Raw genomic sequence first — 24,253 nt, 5'->3', positions numbered from 1 at the left:
AAATCTCTTTGTTAGAGAGAGGGGCGTGGAGCACAGGCAGACAGAGTGGCAGCCAGAGGCAGAGGGAGAAACAGGCTCCCTGCCGAGCAAAGAGCCCGATGTGGGACTCAATCCCAGGATGCTGGGATCATAACCTGAGCCAAAGGCAGCCGCTTAACCAACTGAGCCACCCAGGAATCCCAATAAATAAATCTCTTAAAAAAAAAACCCAAAAACAAAAAAAAAAAACCAAACCCACACATTTTAAGGTATGGACACACTGGGAGTGCTGGGAGATGACCCTCAAACAGAGTAGTTCCTTCCTGTTCAGAAGGAAGGTCAAGGATCCAGCAAGTGGCCTCATCTTCCCTAAACGGACGAGGCATTGGCTTAGGAGGACTGCCAGCAACATTCTACTAGCTCCCTTCAGCTCCACCAGGGCAAGGAGCTGGAGTACAATGCGGGGACCAAGGGGGAAGGTAGCAAAAGCAGCTGCCACATGGCAGAACAATAAAGGGGCGGACTGTAGAGTGTCCGAAATTAATAATAAAACTGACGAAAAGCCAGCCTGGTTTTACAAGCATCACGTGCCAGCAATCCTCAACAACATCAGTGATAAAAATACTCATCCTTGAAAAATGTTTCTTTGGTCTATGTTGTAAACAATCGGCATCACTGCCACTGAGCACGGATAACATGTATGTAAGGTTTGCATTAGCCCTTGAGAAAGCATGTCCTTTCGTAAACCTGGTTTTCTCCATCGAAGTCACTTGGAGAACTCCCAGTGCACAGCCAGCCCCCAGGGCTGTGGAGTTGGCTACACACGGTCGTTTCAAGAGAACGTTCTCAGGAGTTCCGAATTGTGCGTTTGGACACCGTTGCAGCTCCTGCCTCCCTAAGATCATGTTTCCACGTTCAGGAATTAGGTTGTTAAGTGTGAACACTGGTAGTACGGGGGCACCAGGAAGCTGAGTTACTTTGGTCATTCCGTGTGGCCACTTGGGAGTTTTTATTTGTGTTTATAAAATTTAGAACAGTGACACAGAGTATGAACTGCCAAGGGTACTATTTTTGCTTGGTAAGTATAATTTTTACTCACATGTGATATAGTTGACTAAGTTTGAATAATATTTTTCAACCAGAAACTTATTCTTTATTTTTATTTTTTTAAGATTTATTTATTAGAGAGGGGGCGGGGGAGGGGCAGAAGGAGAGAGAGAATCTCAAGCAGACTCCCCGCTGGGCACAGAACCCGATGCAGGGCTCAATCTTACCATCCTGAGATCACAACCTGAGCCGGAACCAAGAGTCGGATGCCTAACCGACTGAACCACCCAGGAGCCCTGGAAACGTCTTTTTAAATGGTTGAGGGATAGTGTTTAAAATTTTAAAAAAATTAAGCAATAAAGTGGGGTAGATCCCTGGTAGGGCTTAGTGGTTGCTAGATTATAGGCAACTCCCGCAGGTGTTTCACTTCTATTAAAGAAAGTGAACAGTAATTTATATAAATTACATCAGGCCTCAACCAGTGATCAAAACTCAGTGGATATATTGGGGCGCCTGGGTGGCTCAGCGGGTTAAAGCCTCTGCCTTCAGCTCAGGTCATGATCCCAGAGTCCTGGGATCGAGCCCCGCGTCGGGCTCTCTGCTTAGCTGGGAGCCTGCTTCCTCCCCTCTCTCTCTCTCTCTGCCTACTTGTAATCTCTATCTGTCAAATAAATAAATCTTTAAAAAAAAAATTCAGTGGACATAAAAACTAGTAAGAGGGCCCCTGGGTACCTCAGTTAGGTAAAGCGTCTGCCTTTGGCTCAGGTCATGATCCTGGGGTCCTGGGATGGAGCCCTATGTCAGGCTCCCTACTCAGTGGAAAGCCTGCTTCTCCCTCTGCCTGACACTCCCCCTGCTTGTCTACTTTCTCCCTCTCTCCCCCTCTGTTAAATAAATAAAATCTTTAAGAAAAAAAAATTGAGCTTTTTTCCTTTTTTGTACTTAAAATTTTACTTTTATTTTATTTTATTTTTTACATTGTGGCATAATTCTATGTGTAGCATTCAATAAGAGAAACATTTTGTTACTTCTGTTTCCTTTCTGGCTATCATTATGATCATTTCTGAAGGGAATTCTGTCATGGAAAGGAGGGGACAGTGAAGTGACAGGTACCTACGGCTTGTACCCATTCCAGAAAGGGGCTCGTGATGAGAGAGCAAAGCCCTTCAACAACCTGCCAGGCGCGTGCACCACAGATCTGCACGAGAATGCAGATCAGCTTCTCCCCAGACCACCGGTTTCTCTGCTAATGCTCGATGTTCCTTTCTTTAAACATCGACTCACGCAGCAGCCACAGTGACGGTGAGTTCTAGAATGCAGACCTCAGCGATGTGAAGGTTCGTGATAACTTGGCAGGGCCAGGGATGGGAAACCCGAGCAGGGCCTGCAGAGGGCGGCGCCGCACTGGGGTCTGGCCCTTGCCCAGGCCTGAAACCAGAGGCTGGCTCTCAGCAGCCAGAGCGTGTGGTCCCTCCCGAGCCAGGACCTACTTCCCGGTCTTCCGGCAGGGGAAGCGGGCAGGCGTGACAAAGCAGAATTGAGTGAATTTGGAGGGAGCCCACATCGGAGGAGCTTCTGAACGGTGCTCACCTTTTACCAGGGACAGGAGGCAGATACGATGAATAGAGGAAGAGTCTAATCTTGGAAATTAAAAGATTGACAGGGGGCAGGGTAGTGAAAAGAACACAGGCTTTGAAGATGAAAGGTCTGGGTTCGAATTCTGATTTATGGTTTTGGGCAAGTGACAACCGTTCTGAGCTTCAGTTTACTTGTTTGTAATGTGGGGATATAACCCCACCTCTAAGGCTGTCCCGAGATGAAACAAAATCGTGTCTCTCCTCTGAATACCTAAGAGCATCTTACTTCTCCTTTAGGTTTCAACAATGGCAAAATTTTCTACAGGGACAGAGCCAAAGCCTCATGTGGCTTATAAACAACCCCACCCCCGCCCCGCCGCGCCCCCGGGGTGCCTTGGTGGTCAGGTCAGGCCCAGAGACTTCTCTAAGAATGCAGAGAACAGCCTGGATTCAGCCGAGGAGGGCAGGCCCGCTTGGAGAACACGGAGGGGGCAAGAGTGTCAGGGACGCTTTAAGAAACAATCTGGCTGGAAGAGAAAGAGCGAGCTAGGCCGGTTGACCGAAGGGGGCATTTGTTTAGTTTTAAAGAGAGGCATCATTTAAACCTACTACATACTGACATTGTGGGAGGGGTCAGGAGAGGAGGAGAGGACAGAAATAGGAGAAGGGGAAAAATAAAAGCGAAGGAAATCTCCCGAATGGTGGGAGAGGTGGAGGAATGGAATTCCGGGCATGGAGTTGGAGGGGGCTTGGCCGTAGCCACGCTGCCCAGGAAAGGGGCAGGGTCACATGCACAGGGAGAGCTCTGGCTGGAGCAGAACGGAGCTGAATGAGCACTTGGCATTCGGGTCAGCCTAGCATAGCACCTTGACGGTCCCCAGCCCCACCCAGGGGATAGACGTTTGCTTCCTTCCTTCTTCCTAACACTACCAAATCCCAATACCACTGCCCACCCCCCTGCAACATTTAAAGACCATATTTTCCCACAACAAATCCCACTGGTTATATTTTGAGCATTCCAAATGAGAGCTCAGGGGTGGCCTGATACTCCTGCCTTCCCCCCATTTTTTTATTTTGAAAAATTTTAACTCACAGGCAGGTTGTACAAATAATACAATCAGCTCCTAGATACCCTCCTGAACTCACCAGTTGTAAGTATTGTCATCATTTGCTTTCTCCCTGTCATTCTCTGTATATTCACGTAAAATTATACATATATACAATTTAGTTTCAAATAATATTTTTCTGACTATAAAAGCAGTATCTGCTTATGTAATCAAGTACAGGAAAACATACAGAAGTACTTACCTATAATCCTACCACTTGAGATACCGCTATTAATATTTTCATATATGTCCTTTTGTTGTTGTTTTCAGTTTTTTTAAGTCGACTCCACACTCGATGTGGGGCTCGAACTCATGACCCTGAGATCAGAAGTTGCATGCTCCGCAGACTGAGCCAGCCAGGCAGTGCCCTCCCCCCGCCCCTGCTGCCCACATGTCCTTTTTGGATCTTCAAATGCATTTTTAAACATAGTCAAGATTATACTAAACACAGAATTTGTACCATGTTCTTCTATTATGTCCGAAGTGTTTTCTCAAGTCATTTAAATTTCCATAGACAATTTCCAATGGCTACCTACCATTCTACATAACCATTTCCCTGAGGTCGGACACATGGCCTGCTTCTGAGATTTCCTATACTAACAACACTTGGGTGAACTTCTTACTAAATACATCCTATTCATGATCCTAATTATTTCCTTAGGACAGATTCCAAAAGTGAAACTCTGAGGTCAAAGGATCGCAATATATACTTTTTTTTTTCTTTCTTTTCTTTTCTTTTTTTTTTTTGAATAGGCTCCATGCCCAACATGAGGCTTGAACTCCTGACCCTGAGATTAAGGAGCCCATGCGTCACTGCCTGAGCCAGTCAGGCGCCCTTGGAGAGCAGTATTTTAAAGCGTCTCTCTACATCCTGCCAAACTGCTACCTGGAAATTTTTCCAAACATTTCCTGCCACTGGCGTTGTACGGGAGCAGACCTAACATCACTGAACGGGGTGGGTGTGGGGGGGGGCACAGGCAGGGGGAGGTTTGGCCCCGTCCCAAATCACCTGTGACGGTGGAAACCAAATGAAGGGGTAGAGAAACCCCGCCTCTCAGGGCTTCTCATTCTGGCCCACTGCAGGCACTTGAGAAACGGTCACTGCATGAGCAAAAAATCCAACAAGCATGTATTTCTGCATTCCTATCACATGTCCAACACAAGCGACAAGGAGAGAGAAGGAAAAAAAAAAAAAAAGCAAGGGATCGTGGGATGAAAGGCGCTAACTGGGCGTGCAGGAGTCAAAACTAAATTTGCCCCCGTACAACATGGCAAGTTTTCTCAGGACAGCCTGCCCACGGCTCGCGCTGGCGTCTGCAGATCTCCCTCTGCGGCAGGTAAGCCTCGATCTGATTCAGGTCCACATTCCAAGCAGTTAGGAAGACGGAAGATACGGGGGGTGGCGGGAGAGTCAGGTGTGGCATCCACTGCCAGCCCCCAGCCTTGCCCAGAGAGGGGCAGCAACATTACCTAGGGCAACAGGGAGGCCTCTCGCAGCTGATTCCTGCCGGGAGCTGGTTGTCAAAGAGATGGCCTTGGCCACCGAGGGGACGGCAGTTCCCCGCCTCAGCGCTTTGCAGTGGACGTGCTGTCACTTCACTGGGATGATTTTCCATAAGTGACTCCTGGTTGTCATCCCGATTCCAAAGGGTCAGGAGCAGCCCCTGCTGGCAGAGATGGGCTGGATGGGGGCTGCAGGGAGGTGGTGGGGACACACGTGCCTAAGAGCGGGATGGCCCTAGGGAGGGCAGGAATGACATCACAGTCACCCCAGGAGAAGAGCCAGGTCTGTGAAGTCATGGAGTTCTGGGGCCTTTCTCCCCCTGCTCTGGGCACTGGGTTTTTGGTCTTTTTTGCTTTGGAATGGGAAGTGATGGATAAACAGGCAGAGAAGAGCAGAGGGGAGGAGGCTGGCGTGGCAGCCCATCACTGTCCGATATTGGGGAGTTCCTACGCCCTCCTCCACTCCCCATGAGCCCTGCTAAGGGAGGATGAACTGAACAAAGTAGCCTTGGAGTCATAGGTGACTTAAACCCTACACTCATATCTGAATGGGCTTTGGAGATTCCAGACTTTGAGCACCTGATGGGGCACAGAGCAGGCGGCTCTGTGCCAGTGTCCCCACGGTGGGCTGGGGGCTGCCCTCTCTCCTCTTCCTGTAGATGGGCTCTGGTTGGATTTCGAGGGAGAGAGGGCTTAGTTGTCAAATGCAAAAAGAGGGTTTGTGAAATCCAGAAGGTACTTAACGATCGTGTCTTTTCAATGCAAACACTCAGCTACCACTTGGGGCCTGCAAGCCTCTTTTCTAGGCACATGACAAGACTGAGTTCATTTCATTCTCTTCCCAACCCTAGGAGGTGGGTAGTATGATTTTTACACCAATTCTACCAATGCAGAAACTCAGGCACAGACAGGCTGAGCAACCTGCCCACATTCACACAGCTAGGACACGGCAGGGCTGGGATTTGAACCAAGGCACTTGGTTCTAGGGTGTGGGCGTGAAACTTCACTTCCATGTTGGAGAAACTGTGGGAGAAGTTGTCTCTCAGAAGCGACAGCTGAGTTCTCCTTCCCCATGGGTTTGTGCTGTTCAAGAAGAGGGCCGTTCCTAAAGACAGCAGTGGGTAGGTCAAGGTCCCACACAGTGTCAGTAGTGGCTGAGTCCATGAACCTTGCAGTGTTCTTATGAGCTGCAGAGGTGTGAGAGACTTTAATGAGAGACTCAGATTCCCTTTTATGGGAGGAAACAGGAGCCACGGAGAAGCCCTGGGGGCCGGCTGGTCGGGACACTCCCTCAGCACCCTCAAGCAAGCCTGGGATGGTTGGACCACATCCAGGCCGCCTCCTCCCTGAGTCTCAAGAGTGAACGCTATGGGGCTTGTGGGCTAAACCAGCCGTGGAGGGGCCACCGTTTCCTGATGATTCTGGGGACCTGTCCTAGCCTAAGGTGACATTCCTGGTGGGGATCCATTCCCAATCTCAGCCTCATCTCTGGGCCACGTTCCCATCCTGTTCTCGGTGAAAATCCCTGAGTCATGACAGAGGACAAAACTAACGCTGGAGAGAGGCCTTTAGGTAACACCTGTTCTAGGCATCCTCTCTCTCTCTCTTTTTTAAAAGATTTATTTATTTATTTGTTTATTTGAGAGAGAGAGCATGAGAGGGGAAAAGGTCAGAGGGAGAAGCAGACTCCCCATGGAGCTGGGGAGCCTGATGAGGGACTCCATCCCTGGGATCCGGGATCATGACCGGAGCCAAAGGCACTTGCCTAACCAACTGAGCCACCCAGGCGCCCCAGGCATCCTCTCTTTAAAGAGAAGGTCAAGTTTCTTGATTGCAGCTCAGGCCATGATCTCAGGTCGTGAGATCTAGCCCTCCGTCAGGCTCTGCACTCCGTAGGGAGTCTGCGGGAGGATTCTCTCTCTTCTTCTCCCTCCGTGTCTCCCCCACACTCACGCACACTCTCTCTAAAATAAATAAATATTTTTTAAAATGTCAAGATGCCTCAACATAATAACATAACACCTTCACTGCACCTATAAAAGGGACTTATAAAACCGCTGTGTGTGTTTCTTCCCTAGCTAGACTCAGCGTCCTAAGGACTAGGATTGAGGGTTTCCAAAGCACACAGGAGACATTCAGTTGGACACGCAGAACCTTTTCACACCTTAAGGTATAACTTGTTTAGACATCATGGCTGGGAATTTTGATAAAATACCCCTAGTTGGAAGATGGCAACCAAGAGGCATCAGATGAATGGCTCTGAAAAAGCCACATATAAGGCCTTCAGGAAGAGGGGCCCAGAGCTCTCCAGAGCCAGCCATGACACAGGCCACAGAGAGGACTCAGAGTATATGTCAGTCAAAAATCATTGGCCAAGGGTCATGGGCTTAGGTGCTTTGAACCTCCCTAAGGGGACTGTCGGTCCCTGCTTCTCACTTCCAGAAAGATGGGACCAAAAGAGCCCAAAGCTGACACCAAGCAGATCTCAGCCTCAGCTCTTTGAGTAAATGTACTGTCACTCCACTGGGATGATTTTCCATAAGGGACTCCTGGTTGTCACCCCGACTGTAGACCAGCAGGGGCAGGACCAGGACCATATGCCGTTCCACCAAGGTCTCAAAATCCCCACTTCAGGAAGTTCTTCCTGCTGTCTAGCTTGAATTCTTCCAGACACAGTTTAAACCAAACAGCCTATGAGTTATATGGCAGAGTTTTAAAGCTTCTAAATTAGTAACCCATGCTTGAAAATTTAATCGAAGTACAATTTATTTTTTTTAAGTTGCTAAGAGAATGGATCTTTTTTTAAAAAGATTTTATTTTATTATTTTTTTCTTTTAAAGATTTTATTTATTTATTTGACAGAGAGAGATCACAAGTAGGCAGAGAGGCAGGCGGGGTTGGGGGGGGGAAGCAGGCTCCCTGCTGTGCAGAAAGCCCGATGTGGGGCTCGATCCCAGGACCCTGAGCTCATGACCTGAGCTGAAGGCAGAGGCTTAACCCACTAAGACACCCAGGTGCCCCTTAAAGATTTTATTTTAAAGTAATCTCCATACCCATTATGGAGCTCAAACTCCCAACCCTGGATCAAAAGTCCCACACTCTACAGACTGAGCCAGCCAGGAGCCTCCGAAGTACAATTTCTGATTTATCTTGAGAAGTTGGAATGATCTGGCCAGGCTGGGTCCATGCTTGCACAAGACACCACCATTGGCTGGGGTGTTCCCAGTGCCAGTCCTGGGGGGGCATTAGGTGACATGCTTCTTGTTTGGGCTCCTTGCACCTCCCAAGCCATCTGTTGTCACCCAGTTACCTAAGCCATCACGAACCCCTGCAGATTTTCCTCCAGGCCCCGTGACCCCAGCCCAGGCGCTGGGCTTCCTCCAGGGAAGGCTGCCCAGAGTGGGTCGTCTCAGGGGAGGCGGGGCTGCAGTGTCCCGCATGCCCAGTGGCTGCAGAGCATCAGGAAGCATGCACTCCCCATGCTCCGACCCAGCTTGTCTCGTAGGACACATTCCTGAAATGGCTGCCAGAGCTTTGCCTCCGGGTCTGGAGAAGACAACTTTCCTGTAAGGGATACTGATGGCCTGTGCTGGAGGAGAAAACTTCCCACCGCCTGTTCTGAGCCGGCTCTCACGGACAGAGACACATGTCAATTGCGTGCCCAAGTCTACATGGAGGAGCACAGAGAGGTTCTTGTTCTAGTTCTTTTCATTATAAATCCTGCTACAAGGACAACGGAAGGGAAATGGTCCCACGTTTTCAGTGAAAAGTCTGGGGGGGGGGGGGGAGGAAAGAGTAAACGTCTTTGCGATCAGATTTTCCCACATTCACAGTTGTCCCTCATTAACCATTCCCGGCTTGTTCATGATGCTGTAGAAGAACTGTGCAAAGATGCATGCATTTACCACAGGCGGGCCTTTCTGACATTCACCATGAATTTAATTATTATTAAATACCCACAGTGTGCCAGGCGCCAGACAGCAAATGAGGGGCAGGCGGGAGGAAGGCTCCATGTCGCCGGTCAGCTGTCCCTGTAACTGCTCATCCCCGCTGCTACGTTCCCAGGCCCTGCAGCTGGAGCCTGCCCAGCCCCCCTGCTCTCTCTGGACTTCAGACGGGTCCCCTGAGGGTCAGTGGGTGACAGGGGAGGGGCGGGTGTGTCTGTGGATTCCCGGGCACTAGGAGGCGACTGCAGGCAGCAGGGCCTGAGCAGCCGGGCCTTACCTTACTAGAGCACTCCAGTCTGGTGTCCCTAAAGGACAGGGGGCAGAGCTGAGCCCCTGAAATCAGGCACAGTGTTGAAGAGTGAGGCAGGAGGCCCACAGCTTGGGGAAAGGAGGCCCCTCGCGGCAGTGATGCTCAGGCTGGAGTGTCGTCCAGGCCGCGGATGAGGAAGGGGCTGCTGCACCGCTGAGTGTAAGGGACTGTGGGAAGCCTACCTAGCCACCCCAAGCCTCAGGTCCCCCAGGTGAAACGATGGCTGGAATTGCAAATTCAGCGGGGCCCTATGGTGATGAAATGAGATGGACCAGGCTAACACATGTTAGCCATCACCATTTTTGTTTTGTTCTGTTGTTACCGTCAACTCCAGCCAGGCAGCTGGTCACCAGGAGAGAGGAGAGCAGAGGGCTTGGGGGAAAGCCCAATCCATCTCACCAAATAAGCAAAAACAGACACACAAAAGCGACCTGAGCCCTAGAATCTGTGCAAAGCACGTGCATGGCTCAGGGAATTGCAGGTGCACACGGAGCCCAGGAAAAACCCTTCCGGCACCTGCATTCTCCACCTACAGCTCATCTGGAAACTTCCCTTGTCTCCCGCAGGTAGCCAGGTGCTCAGGCTAGCCCACAAAGGCCTAGCAACAGCGCTCATGTCTCAGATAGACCTTAGCAGCTTTGAGGGGCTAGGCCCGTGTTGAGCCCCCGTGGGCCCTTCTGAGCTGTGAGCCCACCGACCTCCACTAGAGCCCAGCAGCGGGGACCGGAAGGAAAGAAACATCAGCGAGGTGGAGTAAGTAGTCGGCTCTGGTCAGGAGCCCACAGGTTCCCACAAGCTCCTGTGTGAGTGTGGCCACAGGGACTAACCTGGGCCGGGCTGTCTGCACGGGGTCTGTGTCTGCAGAAGCCTCCAGGGTCCTCTGCAAGGTAGGGGCAGGTGAGGGGCCAGGATGAGGGCTCGATAGGGGTGAGGGTGCACTGGGAGGAGGGCAGGGGGGCAGCCCCTTCCTCCAGTTCCTGGCGAGTCCTGGCCTGCTGGATGGCAATCGCACAGCTTGCCTGGGTGGAGGGGGCGTGGCCAGGGCGAGGGTGGCCAGGTAGCGACAGGCAGGGCTGGAGTGGTCAGCGTCACTGGCAGGTGGAGAGCCTACAAAGACTCAAAAAACATCGAAGTATGGAAAATGGGAGTAATTCAGATAATTTTTTTCAAAGCGGTATCTGTATTTTTTCTGATTATAAAAGTAACTTGCGCTGCTATTCGAATTTTTGATAATGAGAATTTACTCATGTGTTACTAATAATAAGCTTTTAGCCACACACACACACACACACACATAGAGAGAGAGAAATTGGATTTGGGGAAAAATGCAAGTGCAGACGGTAGAAAGCGAGAGTCCCTCTATAACCCACCTTCAGTTCCACAACCCGGCCTCTAAAAGTTTAATAACACAGGGGCACATTTGCAGGGTGTCATGGGGGCTGTTCAGGAGTGTGACTAAGGGCTAGTCACTTGCTGTCCTCTGTCCTTTATAGCAATCATTGCCACTCATTAACCACAGCCCTGAAAGGGAGGTGCTATTATTCCCATTTTTCAGATGTGGAACCAGGCTCAGAGAGGTCAAACGGCTTATCCAAGGTCACACAGCTAGGAGAGGGCAGCCAGGAGTCAACCCTGGTCTGCTCTCCTCCCAGGAGGGGACCCTTGCTGCCGCATCTCATCCAATAATCCGGGAGAGCAGGAAGGAGGTGGGTAAACACATCTCATATCTGTTTCTTCAGTGAGACATGGTAACCATACGATTCAAACAATACTTGGGGAAAACTGTTTGAGCCGCTAAAAAATAAGCCAAGGGGCGCCTGGGTGGCTCAGTGGGTTAAGCCTCTGCCTTCAGCTCAGGTCATGATCTCAGGGTCCTGGGATCGAGCCCCGCATGGGGGCTCTCTGCTCAGCAGGGAGCCTACTTCCTCCTGTCTGTCTACCTGCCTCTCTGCCTACTTGTGATCTCTCTCTGTCAAATAAATAAATAAAATCTTTAAAAAAAATAAAAATAAGCCAAGGAGGTGCAAGAAGGGATGTCCGCCAGCAGCTTTTGCACTAACACGGGGTGGAGGGGGCAGACTTTGGAAATGAAAGGGAAGTGGCTCCAGGAGACAGCAAAGGAAGAAATGGCCAAAAGTGGACAGAAAAATGAATGAGCCCCTCCAGGCTCTCCCGGGGCTCGCCACAGGGGTGGGCAGAACGGGCGGGTGGTTGTGTAGCCTTGCTCATACTGCAACATGTCCACCGCTGGGAAGCGCTTCATCTCCGTGGGCAAGAAAAATCTCATTAACCTAATGGATATTTTCCAGCAACAAATGTTGCTTCTGTTTAAGCACGCCCAAGGGGAAAGCTATTCCACTAGGGACACCCAGGCATCCTCCAGGAATTGTGGACATGCTCTAGGAAAGTTAGCGGGCGTTTTCAAGCAGCCTCTATGCTTCTCCTTTCAAAAGGAGGGAAGTCAATTCAGCCTGGCTGGTTTAATGAAAGTCCCTGGACTGGCCAGGTGGGTCTAAGAGTCCCCGTCTGGTACTGGAGGCAATGTGGGGCCTGGAAAGGGATGTGCAAGAGGAGGAAGGAGACCTGTGCTGCTGAGCTTTGCTATGAACTTGCTGTGTGACCCCAGGGAGGTCACTTTACCTCTCTGGGCTGTTACCTCATTTCTCAAGTGGCTCTGGCATCTGTTCAAATGCCAGACTCATGGGCCTTAACACCTTGCACTGGTCCCTCTGTGGATTTTTCTCAGTATAACCTCGAAGAGCAGGGGAGGTATGAGAAAAAGGAAGGTCCCTCGAGGAAGAAAAAAAAAGAAGTGAAGGGAACGTGGTGATTCATTTTAAGGGTGTCATACATTTGGGGCAGCTCTCAACACTTCCATCTTTCTCTGCTGGTCCCTTCTTTCTCCTCCCTTCCAGCCCCCCCGTCACATGGTTGGCAGAGGCCATGAGCCACCATCATGGGAACCCTGGTGACTCAGTCAGGAAGGGAGCAGAGGAGGTCTGGGCAGTGGCTAGTTGGTGAGACCAGGTGGCCTCTGGAGTTCAGGGTCCTACATGGTTCTGGGAGTTCAGGGTCTTACAGGCCAAGCAGAGGGAGCCTTAACCAACAAACAGCGGGATATGCTCTGGCCTGACGGGGAGGAAAGCTACACTCCAGCGGGGGCTATGCCCGTCAGCTTCTCTGGAGAGCGCCAACAGGACAACACAGTAATTAACACTGAAATGAGGCCTTTGGAGGATTGGCTGGAACATCTCTGAGGACTGCTGTGTTGTATCTGGAAGCAGAGACTAGAAGTGCCTTTTTGCTTCTCTGGGTGTGGGAAGTGTCCCCAGAGAGCAGGGTCTTGGGGTCATGTTCTATGTGCTTCAAGGAACGTGGGGGATTCTGGAGGAACTCAGACAGGCCTTGGAGCCGGGAGCGCAGTCGGCTCACGGAACTTACTCCAGAAGAGACAGGCCTCAGTGCTCGGCCAGGACACAGGCCCCCATCTCGAGGCAGGGCTGCGGCCAGAAAAGGTACCAGCGCTTGGCCCCCACCGCAGAGGTTCTAGAATGGCAGCTTCCATTTTCTCCCGTTCCAAATAGGAAGTACCACCTAGCCTGCAGTGGGAGGATGAAATGAGGTCATTTGTGTGAAAACACTGAGAGAAAATAGCACTGAAGTTGTTTCCGATATAAAAGGTTTGGGCATGAAGAGGGTCAAGTGGCGTATCATTCGTCCCCGCCCCCGGGGTGGGGGGAGTGTCTCACTTGGAATGCAGGCTACCAGCCACTCTGGGGACCGTGGTGGTGGCTCATGGGGCTAGTTTGGGTTGTCACGAACAACGACAAGGCTTGGGCACTTAAACAACACAGTAGCCAACCTCCCTTTGTCCTCCTGCCCCCTCCCCTCCCCTGCTTCCGAGGGAAGACTCCAGAAGGTGCCCTGTGTATTCAGTTACACTGTATATACGGTTCACACACACTCTGTGTACTTGAGCTCCTGCTAAGCTGTAGTCCTACAACTAGTTTGGAAAGTCCTCCTGTCTAAGGCAGTGCAGTCTCAGGCTAGCCCACAAAGACCTGGTTATAGAGCTTCTATCTTTCTGAAATTACAGGGTGAAGGCAGATCAGAACTTACCCACCAGGGGGGTCATGTCTGTCAGCTTCACCTGGGGGGCCTTTGAAAGAACCTTCTTCCAGATATTTTCATCCTTCTGAAGACAGCTGGGGCCCAAGCATATATATGAATTTGGTTTTAAAAAAATATACACAAGGGTGCTTGGGTGGCTCAGTGGGTTAAAGCCTCTGCCTTCAGCTCAGGTCATGATCTCAGGGTCCTGGGATGGAGCCCCACATCTGGCTCTCTGCTCAGCGGGGAGCCTGCTTCCCTTCCTCTCTCTCTGCCTGCCTCTCTGCCTACTTGTGATCTCTCTGTCAAATAAATAAATAAAATCTTAAAAAAAAAAAAGTACAGAGTGATACTGACAAGGCCTGCCCACATCTATGATTTCTCTCACCCAGAGGCTACCATTAAAACCTGATTTTCATCTTTCCTTCCGGTCGGGCTCCATAAACACGGCCTCATTCACAGGCATGCTCCCTCTTTCTGCGCAAGTGGGAACACATGGTGGCCGCCTTGTTCCTCGCTTGGCCTGTCTGAGGGAGTGTCCACAGCAGTGCATTCTGCGGGGGGGGGGGGGGGGCAGTTTAGTCAACCAGTTTCCCAGCAATCATTTCCAGACTTTTGTGCAGCAGATGCCTCCCCAGTGAACCCCCACATAGATTGTCCTTGCTCACACAGAAAGGAGCTCTGCCACCTGCGCCACCAACAGAGGCGTCCTGCTGTGCTTTTACCAGCTATCTTTTAGAATCAGCAAGGTTTAGCATCTTTTCAGTCCCCATTGAAAACTTCTGCTTTTTGCCTGTAAACTACCTGCTTTTCTCTTTCCCCAGGCGTGAGTATTCCGGTAAAACCTCTGGGGCAATCCTGGAGTGTCCCCGGACTCCCTGTGTGTTCTGGATGGCCCAAGGCCCCTGAACCGCTAACACTGTGAGCACCCTTAAAATCCTGAGAGTCCAGGGACGCCTGGGTGGCTCAGTCATTGGGTTTTTGCCTTCAGCTCAGGTCATGATCCCAGGATCCTGGGATCGAGCCCCGCATCAGGATCCCTGCTTGGCCAGAAGCCCGCTTCTCCCTCTCCCCCTGCTTGTGTCCCCCCTCTCATTGTGTCTCTCTCTGCCAAATAAAAAAATTAAAATCTTTAAAAAATAAAATCCCGAGAGTCCAGGGACCACCCAGCCTCTGCATGGGCCCCAGCACTCCTCAATGGCTGGGCCCAAAATTCCCCCGGGGGCAGCTGTGGTATCAGAAATGTGGAATCAGTGGCGCCTGGGTGGCTCAGTGGGTTAAGCCTCTGCCTTCGGCTCAGGTCACGATCCCGGGGTCCTGGGATCAAGCCCTGCACTGGGCTCTCTGCTTGGCAGGGAGCCTACTTCCCTTCCTCTCTCTCTGCCTGCCTCTCTGCCTACTTGTGATCTCTGTCTGTCAAATAAATAAATAAAATCTTAAAAAAAAAAAAAAAAGAAAAGAAAAGAACGGAAATGTGGAATCACCCGAAGTGGGTGATTGGCAATATTTCATGGGGTTTATCTCGCAGGGTTTGTCATGGACGGGATTCGTTCATGCTCACCTTCTCCACCCTTACACAGAGCTTCTGTCTTACAGGAAGTGCTCAAGTGACTGTTGAAAGAATAAATCATTAGCACCTGTCTAATTGCCCCCCTCTTCTGTCCAGAGGGTAGCTAGTGTGGTTCAAACGTGTTCAGTGGAACTGTGCTTACAAAGAATCCTAGTGTAAGGAAGTCCATTTCCTGACAGCCTCAATCAGCTTTCTTGCAAATTTCTAAAGCCCCTTTCTTTGGCCCTGGCAATCAGGGTTGCCAGATAAAATACAAGGCACCCAGTTAAATCTGAATTTCAGATAAACAACAACAGTTTTAGTGTAAGTATGTCCCAAAGACTGCATGGGACATACTTAGTGTGATAGTTTCTGGTGGCCACGGTACCAAATTGCAAACCGAGTGGCTTAACACAACAGATATTTCTTCTGTCACAGTTCTTGAGGCCAGAAGTCCAAAATCAGATCACTGGGCCAAAATCACGGTGTTGGCAAAGTCTCGCTCCCTCCCACAGGAAGTTCTAGGAGCCAATCCTTTGTCTCTTCCAACTTCCAGTGGCTGCTGGAATCCACATCATTCCCCAGCACTCCAACCTGGTCGATCACAGGGTCTTCTTATCTCTCTCTGCTGCCTTCTTGTTAGGATACAAGTGGCTGCATTTATCACCCACCCAGATAATACAGGATAATCTCATCTCAAGATGCTCCAGAGAATGACATCTGCAAAGATCCTTTTTCCAAATAAGGTCATATTCACAGGTTCTAGGGATTAGGATCTGATATCTCTGGGAAGCATTTTGTAGCCTATCACAATTATACTAAAAAAAAAAAAGGTCGTTTATCTGAAATTGAAATCTCACCTGGCATCCAGGATTTTAATTTGCTAATTCTGACAGCCCTCCCTGGACCTGAGTTCCTCCTAAGGTGGCAGGAACTTAAGCCGTGTGTCTTTACCTGCCCATCACTCGTCCTTTAATGAGCTTGGGGACTATGCCTCAGACCCAAGCCTGTTCACCAAAATCTTTTGTCTTTGAAGTAGGGCTCATGGCTTATGGCGGCGTTCTGGTTTTTAGGAGAATCTAAAGGCGTAAACTAATACAAAGTCTTAGCTTTTTAAAAGATCCTGGCAGATGAACGCATTTCCACTTTCAACACTCAAAGCTTCAAATGCTGACTGGCACTCCCCCCACCCCCCTGCCGACTTCAAGTCTTTGTGTGAAAGCATTAAAAGGAAATGCAGTGTTGGATTTGTTTTCTTTGTTGTTGTTTTAAAGACTTTATTTATTTATTTATTTGAGAGAGATAGAGAGGGTGGAGGAGGGGCAGAGGGAGGGAGAGAGAGAGAATTTCAAGCAGACTCCCAGCTGAGCACAGAGCCTGATGCAGGGCTTGACCCCGTGACTCCTGGGGTCATGACCTGAGCTGAAACCAAGAGTCATTTCTCAACCGACTGGGCCACCCACGTGCCCCTGTTGTCATTGTTTTTAAAGACTTTATTTTAAAGTAATCTCTACACCTAACTTGGATCTCGAGCTCAAAATTTCAAGGTTAAGAGGGGCACACTCTTGGGTTAAATGGGGGATGAGTATTAAGGAGGGCACTTGTGATGAGCACTGGGTGTTATATGAATCACTAAATTCTACACCCGAAACTAATGTTACACTATGTTAACTAACTGGAATTTTTTCTTCTTATTATTATTATTATTTTAGATTTACTAATTTATTTTGGAGACAGCATGAGCGGGAGGGGCAGAGGGAGAGAACCCGAAGCAGGCTCCTTGCTGAGCATGGATCTCACCACCCTGAGATCATGATTGGAGCCAAAATCAAGAGTCAGATGCTTCACTGACTGAGCCACCCAGGCATCTCCCACTTTATGATTTTAATACCTAATCCTTTTATATCAAATACAGTCCTAGGGCACTTGGCTGGCGCAGTTGGTGGAACATGCAACTTTTTTTTTTTTTTTTGGTAGTTTCAAGTTTTTATTTAAATTCCAGTTAGTTGGGGTGCCTGGGGGCAGAGTCAGTTGAGCATCAGACTCTTGGTTTCTGCTCAGGTTGTGATCTCAGGGCCCTGGGATCAAGCCCCAAGTTGGGCTCTACAGTTGGTGGGAAGTCGGCTTTCTGCCTCTCCCTCTGCTCCCACCCACTCATTCGCATGCTCTCTCCCTCTCTCTCAAAACAAATAAATAAATAAAATCATAAGGCGACCCATCACCCACATTATACAAGTTATACACCTGTTTCCCTTTCCGTTCTCAAGTCTCTTGAAGAAAGGCCTTAGGTTTTAATCAGTATGGGATTCACGCAACCACCCATCTATTTATTCTTTAAACAGTCATGGAGCATCTATTCTGTGCCAGGCACTGTGCCAGGCACTGAGGCGACAGAGATGAGCAGAACATCGCCCAACAGATGGAGGTGGTCAGGCACCGGCTCTCCGGCGAAGTCAGCGGTGGACTCCGAAGAAGTCGTGGAAACTGAACACAACATAACAGGCCCTCGTGATGTGGAAGCAGAAAGCGTTAATCGATTTGCTTTGAAACTAGTCGTAGAGAGAAAACCCCAATTAATTTACCAATTATCTTGAAATTCTAGCAACCATTTTTAGCTGTCAGTTAAGGGAAAAATAACTTGTATTACAAGATGTGAGGCTTAGCCTGGTCTGCTGTAACACTATAGAGGTGTCTTCCTCTCTCTGTGTCTCCTGGATCCCTGGAAATGTGGGTGACGGCAGCAAAGGTGAGCCCAGCAGTTCAGCCCAGAGGGGGGCTGCTTGGACTGGGTGATTTCTTCCTTCCCCTGTGCCCCGCATTCCTAGGGTGAAGGGAGCATTTCAGGGGGCACAAATGATGTCCACACCCCAAAGATATATTATGCTGAATAGACTTTTAAGAAGAAAAAGCAATCTCTTCATTTAATAATCATAAAGCTAAAATTCCAGGTCACCACTATATATATACATATGTGTGTATATAGTGATACATATATAGATATAAATATAGATATATATATTTTTTGTTTGTTTGTTTGTTTTTTTCTTTTTTTTTTCTTTTTCTCTTCTGTTTTTTTTTCTTTTTTTCTTTTCTTTTTTTTTTTAAGATTTATTTATTTGACAGATAGAGATCACAGGTGGGCAGAGTGGCAGGCAGAGAGAGAGAGAGGAGGAAGCAGGCTCCCAGCTAAGCAGAGAGCCCGATGCGGGGCTCGATCCCAGAACCCTGGGATCATGACCTGAGCTGAAGGCAGAGGCTTTAACCCGCTGAGCCACCCAGGTGCCCCTAGATATATATTTTTTTAATCAAAAAGCACTAGCCAGGGGCACCTGGGTGGCTCAGTGGGTTAAAGCCTCTGCCTTCAGCTCAGGTCATGATCCCAGGGTCTTGGGATCGAGCCCCACATCGGGCTCTCTGCTCAGAGGGAAGTCTGCTTCCCTTCTTCTCTCTCTGCCTGCCTCTCTGCCTATTTGTGATCTCTGTCTGTCAAATAAATAAATGAAAATATTAAAAAAAAAAAAAGCACTAGCCATTTAACAAGTAGTAGGATCCCTCAGGCTAAAACAATGGATGGAGAGCCAAGGATGGAAAAGCCAGGGTGAGGCCTGCTCTTGAGAAGCAGAAGTTCTGGGTTCAAATCCCCAGTCAGTCTAACACTAGCCATGTGATTCTGAGCTGTCCCATTAGCTCTAAAGTAAAGTAAAGTTTCATCATCTGTAAAAGGGAAAAGAATTTTTACAGGCTAACATTGAGAAATAAATGAGATCATATAAACTCCAAAGTACTACCTGCTTGTTAGCAATTTGGAGAAGGGGGAGGTCTCCCTAGAACCTAGCACCTAGGGACACCTCCTAGCACTCCGACATCACACCATGTGGGCCGCCCAAATGTGAGCTGTGCCCCACGCCCTGTGTTACAAATGTTCCTATAAAACTCCCCTCTCCCAAATACCTAGATAAGAGTGTTAAAATAAGTCAGCTTTTTAAATGAGACTGACCATTCCCTAATTAGTCCAAATTAGAACATTATTAGTGTATCCAGAAAGCCAGGTCATCCCAAGTGTTCTCTGCAAACTTGGGCCCACGGGGGACAGGGTCTGTTCTCCTAGAAGGGAGCAATCACAGGAACCTCAGTCATTAAGTCCCAGAGACATAGGGTCTGGTGCCTATAATGTGGCCATAACCTTTGATGATGAATGAGCTCCCTGCACCGAGAGGCCCAGATGTGGCCAGCATGCCCTGGCCTGTCCAATGGGTAAGACAGCAGCCCTCTGCCCAGCGTTCCCATGCTCCTGACTTTGCATCCAGTGCTTTGGGCAAAGGGGCCCACACCCAGATCCATGAGAGCTAAGCTGGCCGGCACTCCGTGCTGGGACAGACAGTGTCCCTCCAGGTAGCCCCATCTTTTAGTTTGGGGTGCTTTTAAGAATTTTCTTGAACTACTCAGACTACTCACACCCTGAATACAATTTATATTCTGAAATGATCATGGCTCCCTCTCCCTCCACCCAGGAAAACCCAACAAACAAACCAGGGTGAGATCTCATACATGGTATATAGTTTACTTTAGAGCTAATGGGTTTAAAATTAAAAAAAAAAAAAAAAAAAAGCCGGGGAGGAGGGAGGCAAGAACAGAACTGAGAAACGGTTCTTGTTTTCATTAGATGCAGGGGTGGCTATGGGAAAAGTATTTCAGTGTCATTAACATGCCTGGTGAGGCTGCAGATTCTAAATATCCACTATGTGTGGCCCCCAACCCTGTCCATGTGAGGCCCCCTTCTCTGCTCCCCATTACTCCCTTTTTTCCTGGTCCTAGAGGTGAGCTGCAGTGGTATAGACACGGGGGAAATAAAGTGGATTGTTGAGGGAGGGGGATCAGACATTACACCAGGAGGCTAACTAATGCCACCCAGTCCCTCCCTTCCACTGTGACCCCTTTTCCTAACAGCAGACAGTCTGCCTGGCTCACGGAAAATGGGAAAACTCCCACTTTGAATTAAATTTCTCCCTGTAGACACCACCTGGGAACCTGAATGTCATCTCCCCTGAGTTTACACATCCAGGCCCCTCCTGGCCACCTTTCCCAGCCTTCAGTCACACATAACCCCTCCAAAGAAGTGTGGCAGGTGTGGACATTTCTCATGTTTTGCATGAACTGGAAGAAAAATGAGCTTCTCTGTTGGATAAGTGTCGACCTGCCCACGACACTAAATTTGGTTCTGCCGTCACCGGCGACATGAAGCGGCAGCCCAGTTTAGAGGCTAGCTTTCAGTTTAAAATACTTTCTCCAGGCTCAGGTTGCATATGACCCATTCAGGGAGGCTGGAGGGCACAGCTTCTCTGGGCATTAGCGCTAAAGACACATTTGTTGGCGTGGAGAGTGGCCCGTAGAGGGTAGGCATGAAGGCAGCAAGGCATGGAAGTTGGGGAGAAGCATGACCTGGCTTCCTCTCCAGCTGGGAAGTCTCTGGGCTTCAGTCTGCTCCCCAGCAAAATAAGGACGATAATCCCTGCCTCGAGGGGGAGGGAGGGTTAAATGAGGCCATGTTTTTAGTAAAATAAATGCAACCAGCTAATACCATTATTATCAGCATCTTCATACAACAGGACTAGTTTAGACCAACAGGGACAGTGTTCAGGCAGCCAGGCTGCTCGCAGGCTGGAGTGACACGCGTGCCCTGACCTACTACCCACCAGCCACATGCATGAGAAGCCCCCCACTCCTAGGGCAAAGAGAGATGATAATCCAGCTCCAGCTCCATTCAAATTCCAAGTGTAGGCGCTTCAATTAATGACACTTGGCTGAGCCTCCAGCTGCCCCATAGCCACCAGACTATCATACCACCAAAGTCAACGTCTGCCTTTAATTTAATCACTCTTGCCTGACTCGGTTCCCAACGTGGGCCAAATATGGAGTAGCCAGAAGAGGCTGCCCCTGGGCATAATCAAATAGGAGATTCTGTACCAAGTCCTGGTCTGATTAGGAAGAAACTGAAAACCCCTGCAAAAATGGAAAGGCCATCTGAGGGTCACGATAGGGGTCAGGGAGGCCCCCCGCCCCTCTCCGGGTATCACTTCAGGTTACGCTACAAGCATGACCACCCTCTGTCCCGTCCTGCACCCTGGCTTTAGACCTCCTCTGCAAAGAAGGGAGCAGATGAGACCTGTACAGGCTGGACCACAACCGCCTGTCCATCCCGCATGGGCACAGGCCCTGCTGATGGCTGCTCACCCCTGGGAAGGAGCCTGCACCGTCCTGCCGGCAAGAGGGGAGCAGGGGGGCGGCAGCTGAATGATCTTGGGCGTCGGGCTCCATTCGCCCCATGGAGACTTCAGATCAGCGCCTGACTCTGGCTACCTGCGGCACTGGTCTTCTGAGGGGCTCGAAGGAATCCTCATAGAAGGTTTTATTTCAGCTCTGCAACTGTCCAGTGAGAAGGGAGCCTGCATTATTATCCATTTGGGGGTGAGGGCATTGCACGATCCCCATTCTACAGATGGAAAAATGGAGATACGGGAAATCTTCCACTTTGCCCCAAGTCTCTTCAGTTGGTGAACAGGAAAGGCTGCAATTAAACTCAGGGTTTGGCAAGCAAGCCCATGCAGCAGGGGATAACAGGCCCACAAAAGGAGGCAATGGCTAGCTTCTGGAATTCAGTCTTGCCAGCAATAAATGGTAAGGAGACCTTTTTTTTAAAATTAATGTGTAATGTATTATTTGCCCCAGGGGAACAGGCCTGTGAATCATCAGGCTTACACAGTTCACAGCACTCACCATAGCCCATACCCTCCCCAGTGTCCACAGATCTTTTTTTCTTTAAGTTCTTTATCACTTGGCCCAGATTATCAACTTATAACAAGAATCCTGCCAGTTAAAAAAAAAGTTTTCCCATCAGACATCAAGAGTCGGTTCATAATTATTTATAGCACTTTAGTGACATTGAAAGGGATTTATTTCAATGTATTCAGTCTTTAACCCTCTGCAGGGAACAGAGTGCGGTCATCGCTCCCTGCAGGGTTAAAAAGGGAGGGACTCCAGATACAGGCAGCCTGCGGAATGAAAGCCAATGGAGGCACCCAGCAGGCCCTTCCTGCAGGATTACCCCCCCCCCCCCCAGGAAAGATTAAATAGGGTTAAAGCAGGTTCAGGTGAGTCTGTGACTGATCACTCCATTATTCAAGTGGATTTAGGGATGTTCTGGAAAATCCTTCCTTTCTAAACTGGGCCCATGGTGAGGCACAGGCATGTGCCCTGGGGCTGGTGTGGAATTTCCCTGTTCCTAAGGAAAAGACAAGACAGAAGGTGGATGGCAGAAGACCTGGGGACTCTTCCAAACAGCTATTCCTGGTGATTCTTGGCAATGGGAGCTTTGAAAGACAGGTTCACATGAATTTATACTGCAATTATTACCGTACCCCAACACAGGAGATTATATACAAGTATTTTACTCATATATACAACCTTTGCTTGAGTTTAAACCTCGATTTAAATCCTGATGCTTTACCCATACTGAAGTTGAAAGTTGTCAGGTGTTTAGCAAACCTAATATAAAAAGTCAAGACATACATCAAATAAGGGAGGGAATATTTATATTTAAATACATAATTATAATTATGGGGCGCCTGGGTGGCTCAGTTGGTCGGGTGTCCAGCTCTTGGTTTCGGCTCAGGTCATGATCTCGGGGTGCCGGGATCGAGCCCCATATTGGGCTCTGCACTCAGCAGGGAGTCTGGTTGCGATTCTCTTTCTCTCTCTCTCCCTCTGCCCCCCTCCCCACACGTGTGCTCGTGCTCTCTCTCTCCAATAAAACAAGGAGATTCTTTAAATTGTAACTTTCCCTTGGGCATTAAAGCATTTGGTTTGAGATTATTAATTAATCAATAAGCCTCTTTTAGAGGGATAGGCTGAGGGAGGGGGCATGAGTTAGGATGATAGTTTGGTGCCAATGTCCAACTAAGAACAACTGGAAATAAGTACTTCTGAAATGACCTGCCTATCAGTGACCTAACCGGGTTTGGTCCGGGATGATTCTGTTGACACGTAAACTAGACCACTGGTTCTCATTCAGGTCCTTCACCCTGGAGGAGGGACCCAGTCCCACAGCTCTGTGAAATGGTCTTTCCTTGCACTTCCTTTTTGGCATAATGTGTCCGCCGGAGATCACATGACAGCAATTATGCACCCCGGGGGTCTTCTAATATCCTTGATGTCCCGGGGAGGAGGCCTCGAAGATAAAAGGGCAACCCTGGGCTTTTCATGCTACAACTGCAGACCAAGTCCGAAGACAACATCATCCAGACTTCCTGGGAAAACAGAAAACTGGGCTCCAGGTAGGTGGGAAAACTAGCAGCTGGGACCAGAGATAGTTTCATCCCTCTTCTCTTAGATGCCAGCTTGAGCAGGAGAGGGGCAAGACCAAAGGAAGGGCCATGAATGGAGCATCATTTCCAGTGGCTTTAGATATAATTCTACCTTGCTGATTCAAAGTGGTTTTTAATAGTTGGATCTTCATCTAAAATTCCTTCACTAAGGAGAGTTAATATAGTAGATGGGATTTATATTTATTTGGGGCTTTATAGGGAGAATTTTGCAACACCCCCTTAATTTTGTGTGAATGAATTCAAAGTGCTGAGCTTGTCCTAGAAGGCAGGCAAGAGATGGGGCAGGCAGGGAAGGTGACTGCTCACCATTCACTTAATACCAGTCTCCACAGGGCGCTCTGTCCTAGCTGACACTGTGTAAGAAGGAGAAAGGAAAGACTGTAAATATTCAAGACTAGGTCCACAAGGCCTGATGTCCATGGCTAAGGCCTCCTCCTACCACAGCCAAACTTCTAGGTCCGTCACACTTGTTACCATAATGATATAATTTAAATAAGACACAAGCTGATGAGATTCAAGTGCAAAATGAAAGGCAAACTCTTAAAGTCAGTCATTGGTTTTAGGAAATCCAGTTGAACGCTTTGGAAAGACTTCATAAAACTGAGTAATTTTTTTCCTGTCAAAGGAGATATTAAAGTCTCTGAATGAAACAGTAAAACTCGAGAGAGATTCTGCATTCAGATTACTCGGTAGTGTAATCCCTCTTTCCGAGGAGCTGAAATCTGAAGTCTTAAACAATGTATT

General features: G+C 49.0%; 1 protein-coding gene across 9 annotated transcripts in view; it reads right to left on the bottom strand.

Moving 5' to 3' along the window:
* MAPT (microtubule associated protein tau) overlaps nucleotides 1-24,253 on the bottom strand; it is a 99,536-nt gene that overhangs the window by 67,644 nt on the left and 7,639 nt on the right. The gene's annotated exons all lie outside the window — the stretch shown is intronic.

This window comes from Meles meles, chromosome 18, assembly GCF_922984935.1.
Source record: "Meles meles chromosome 18, mMelMel3.1 paternal haplotype, whole genome shotgun sequence".
Classification (NCBI taxonomy): Eukaryota; Metazoa; Chordata; class Mammalia; order Carnivora; family Mustelidae; genus Meles; species Meles meles.
The sequence above is the reverse complement of the archived record's forward strand: the minus strand, read 5'-3'. Positions and strand labels throughout refer to the sequence as shown.